The sequence below is a fragment of the Ylistrum balloti genome, unplaced genomic scaffold (genome assembly GCF_031769215.1).
Source record: "Ylistrum balloti isolate Yb309-2 unplaced genomic scaffold, AGI_CSIRO_Ybal_v1 Utg369656, whole genome shotgun sequence".
Classification (NCBI taxonomy): Eukaryota; Metazoa; Mollusca; class Bivalvia; order Pectinida; family Pectinidae; genus Ylistrum; species Ylistrum balloti.
In genome coordinates this window covers 1,280,001-1,285,521 of record NW_026781909.1, presented here as the reverse complement: position 1 = coordinate 1,285,521, position 5,521 = coordinate 1,280,001, and positions in this window count along the sequence as shown.

Here is a 5,521-nt window from a genome sequence, read left to right as displayed (position 1 = left end):
ATTTGTGTCGAGGTCAAAGTTCAGGAAGTTTCAGCAACTGGAAACAAAGAAATTATGAGAAAGTGACAATATTAGTTGTTGATGAAGCACACAATGTCATATATTGATATCCTTGTTTTCTAGTTTTTTACATTTTAAAAATACAATCTACAATAGTATTACTTAAAAAAACGCTTGCATGTCATACTGTTGTTTCTTTCTTTTTTTCGTGTTTTGTTGAGGGAGAACAGAATATCAAAATTTAATGAAAACGGAACTATTTTTAAATAAAACTACGAAGGATGATGGAAGTTCACATCCTTCCTCTATATAGTACAACAAACTTTAGTCTACGGATGGCTGTGTTTCAGTGCCTTTAGTTTTATTACCGCTGTAATTATCCATTGTGTGTGAATGAACGTTCGACTGTTACGACAGATAACGCCCAGTGATGATGAATTCCGCTCTCTGTGATTCGGATATCGCATGACACAACGTTAAACAATGTTTTACAATAGATGTATATAAGTGAATGATTAAGAGTTTATACAATTTGCCCTAATATATTGACAGGCGAGCATTCATCCGGATATATTGACAGGCGAGTGCTGGTCGGAATATATTGACAGGCGAGCATTCGTCCGGATATATTGACAGGCGAATGTTGGTCAAAATATATTGACAGGCGAGCGTTGGACAAAATATATTGACAGGCGAGAGTTGGTCGGAATATTGACAGGCGAGCGTTGGTCGAAATATATTGACAGGCGAGCGTTGGTCGAAATATATTGACAGGCGAGCGTTGGTCGGAATATTGACAGGCGAGCGTTGGTCGAAATATATTGACAGGCGAGCATTGGTCGAAATATATTGACAGGCGAGAGTTGGTCGGAATAGTGACAGGCGAGCGTTGGTCGAAATATATTGACAGGCGAACGTTGGTCGGAATATTGACAGGCGAGCGTTGGTCGAAATATATTGACAGGCGAGCGTTGGTCGAAATATATTGACAGGCGAGCGTTGGTCGGAATGTTGACAGGCGAGCGTTGGTCGAAATATATTGACAGGCGAGCGCTGGTCGAAATATATTGACAGGCGAGTGTTGGTCGGAATATTGACAGGCGAGCGTTGGTCGAAATATATTGACAGGCGAGCGTTGGTTGGAATATTGATAGGTGAGCGTTTGTCGGAATATTGACACGCGGGCGTTGGTCGGAAATATTGACACGTGGGCGTTGGTCGGAAATATTGACAGGCGAGTGTTGGTCGAAATATATTAACAGACGAGAGTTGGTCGAAATATATTGACAGGCTAGTATTGGTTGGAATATTGACAGGCGAGTGTTGGTTGGAATATTGACACGCGGGCGTTGGTCGGAAATATTGACACGCGAGCGTTGGTCGGAAATATTGAACATGAATTTTATTGCTACTTGATTAACTGATGTTAAAACCATGCCTGTAGTAATGAATTGTATGTTTTGAGACCTAATACATGTACTTATTCTACAGTCGGTATATTATCTTACCCAAACCGTAGGGACATGTTTCAGCTCTAGTAGAACAGGACTGTTCGGTATTACTACTACCAAGACTTTCACACTATTCACTAGCGAGATAAAGCCATCCTAAATTTAAATTTACTCAATGGGCATGACGAAGTTATGCTTTGTTGAATGAACAAAACATCCGCCTATTCTTGTTTTTAAAAAATGCCATTAATCTTCAAAGCGTTGTCGTTCAGCTGTGTCGGGTTTTGATCACTAGCGAATCTTACACTTTAATACCTATCAGGTTATTATGACAGTAGCACCGTCTATCATAAAATTGATGTTCACAATTTCATTCTTGAAAGGTTTGGCAGTCTTTGTTTGATATTAATTTCACAAGAGCGATTTTGTTTTTCATTTACTGTCTATAACTTTCGTTAAAAGCACTAGCTTAACTACAGATCAGCTTCGTGAATGATTCGTCTAGCTTTCCTGATAATTCTTTGTTATAAATAAGGCATATTTCCCCACAATCCCACAATAAGTGCGCGATATCGAACTCCACGATATCAATCAAATCAACCAATCATTACAACTACTTTTAACCAAAATAGTTTCCTTCACGCGTGGTATAAAGTCTTAGAGCAATTTGATTTGCTGACACAGTAAAATTTTGACCGGGACTACTTCGTGATCATCGATAACTAGAGCTGACTAAAAGCAAATGAGGTGTGACAGACGTTTGAATTCTATTTCTGATAGGAAGACCGAGCTATTTTGAAACATTTATCCTCATCAACAACTCTAAAACTGTTCCTTCCGTATCATACCCAAAAGCTGAATACTCCAACAGCAATGACAATATATATATAACCATGGTAACGCTTCACGCACTCATGAAAAATAAAGGCGCGAAAAGTAGTTCGTGATTATATTTGATTTATGTATAGTTGGATTACTATGATTGCTTCAATGATGATACACCTATAAATTGTTGTACATTCTAACAAATTAGAATATTCCTACATCGTCATGAAATTAAAATTTTAGCCTTTTATTCAAAAGCACATCATCAGTTGTAATAACCTGACATTACACCCAACTGATAACGTAAACACACGTGGGTACAAATCAGGTCACCGTAAGTGCTCTTTTAATGTGGTAGAAACAATTCACAAAAGTTCTTGTTTGTGCTGCTATGGTACAGTGCATCTATTTCACTATTGTTGGCTATTATTTTCAAAAGTTAAAAAAGTGAGCTTAAGCGAATTATTTTTAATTAAAAAAGAATTAACGAGAGTGGAAGAAATAAAACCATAAGTTTTGGGGATCTTTTATCATGTGCTACTGCACACATGTAAAATCACCCAGCTACCAGCAGATCTGGGATGGGCTGAAAGTTCGCTGTGTCTCCATTGTGACGTCATCAAAGAATGAGATAAAGAGTGAGAATATCGTCAATTTACATGTAGGTTATATCAGTCTGTTAAACATTATTTTTATGAATTTTTCCAAAAGTATTAACATTATGTTTAGGCAGAATCTTAAATGAGGATCCATTTCAAAATAAGGTGCATGAAACTTATTACATATTTTTTGAAAACATGCTTCGTCAATTCATATTCTTACGGAAAATCGAAATGATGCAAAGATCCTCAATGTAAACAAGAAACATTACAATTAAAGCCTTTGTGAGGATATAAGACCCGTCAGTTATATATAACAACACGAGGACGTACTTGTCTGGTAAATCCCGTAAGGAGATTGACGTAACAAAATATTGACTTTTATGATTGGTCGTCTCTATATAAGTACTTCCGTTAGCTACTTCACAGTTTACAATAGACAACAATAGTGTCAACACGGCCGATAGAACTTGTACGTCTAATAACCTACGATATGCACAAGCTCTAGATCAGCTAAATCTAAGTAAACAAAGTCATTCAGCTGATAGTATGTTTATGCAGGTCACCAACAGGTCAAAGAATGGTATTTGGGCACAGTATTTATTCAGAGGACAGGTGAAGTATACAGATGAACATATTAACGGGGATCGCCCCGGTTGTTCAAAGGCTGGTTAGAGATAACCAGTGGCTTGTGAAAAATTTCAAAATATGAATAGAAAATAGTTAAAAACATTTTTATCATTTCATAGCTGTATTTTTGTTGAGAAAGGCCATAATGAAAAATCTAGTGCTAACATTGCCTTTAACGCTCTTGTTTTTATATTAGTAACAATTTGAATATTTTACTAACCAATGTTTAACTCTAACTAACCATTGGTTAACTCTAACTCATCATTGGTTAACTAACTAACCATTGGTTAACTCCAACTAACCACTGGTTAACCCTTACTAACCATTGGTTAATTCTAACAAATAATTCGTTAACTCTATCTGATCACTTGTTAACTTTAACTAACAATTGGTTAACTCTTAACAAATCATTGGTTAACCCTTACTTACCATTGGTTAATTTTAACAAATAATTCGTTAACTCTATCTGATCACTTGTTAACTTTAACTAACAATTGGTTAACTCTTAACAAATCATTGGTTAACCCTTACTTACCATTGGTTAGTTTTAACAAATAATTGGTTAACTCTATCTTATCACTTGTAAACTCTAACTAACCATTGGTTTACTCTTAACTAATCATTGGTTAACCCTTACTAACCACTGGTTAATTCTAACAAATAATTGGTTAACTCTATCTTATCACTTGTTAACTCTAACTAACCGTTGGTTAACTCTAACCATTGGTTAACTCTAACTAACCATTGGTTAACTCTAACTAATCTTTCAGCAACGGAGCAACTCATATCTAATCTCCTGCATACCTATCAGTGGTAAAGATATTGACAATTTTATTGTAGAGCATTAGGAATATGACATGTACCCAGTGTATTGTAGAAGTCACACTACCTGCATTAGGAACATCACATGTACCCAGTTTATTGTAGAAGTCACACTTCCTGCATTAGGAACATCACATGTACCCAGTTTATTGTAGAAGTCACACTACCTGCATTAGGAACATCACATGTACCCAGTTTATTGTAGAAGCCACACTTCCAGCATTAGGAACATCACATGTACCCAGTTTATTGTAGAAGTCACACTTCCAGCATTAGGAACATCACATGTACCCAGTTTATTGTAGAAGTCACACTTCCTGCATTAGGAACATCACATGTACCCAGTGTATTGTAGAAGTCACACTACCTGCATTAGGAACATCACATGTACCCAGTTTATTGTAGAAGTCACACTACCTGCATTAGGAACATCACATGTACCCAGTTTATTGTAGAAGTCACACTACCAGCATTAGGAATATGACATGTACCCAGTGTATTGTAGAAGTCACACTACCTGCATTAGGAACATCACACGTACTCAGTGTATTGTAGAAGTCACACTACCTGCATTATGAACATCACACGTACCCAGTGTATTGTAGAAGTCACACTACCTGCATTAGGAACATCACATGTACCCAGCTTTATTGTAGAAGCCACACTTCCAGCATTAGGAACATCACATGTACCAAGTTTATTGTAGAAGTCACACTACCTGCATTAGGAACATCACATGTACCCAGCTTTATTGTAGAAGTCACACTTCCAGCATTAGGAACATCACATGTACCCAGTGTATTGTAGAAGTCACACTACCAGCATTAGGAACATCACATGTACCAAATTTATTGTAGAAGTCACACTACCTGCATTAGGAACATCACATGTACCAAATTTATTGTAGAAGTCACACTACCAGCATTATGAACATCACATGTACCCAGTTTATTGTAGAAGTCACACTTCCTGCATTAGGAACATCACATGTACCAAGTTTATTGTAGAAGTCACACTACCAGCATTAGGAACATCACATGTACCCAGTTTATTGTAGAAGTCACACTACCTGCATTAGGAACATCACATGTACCCAGTTTATTGTAGAAGTCACACTTCCTGCATTAGGAACATCACATGTACCCAGTGTATTGTAGAAGTCACACTACCAGCATTAGGAACATCACATGTACC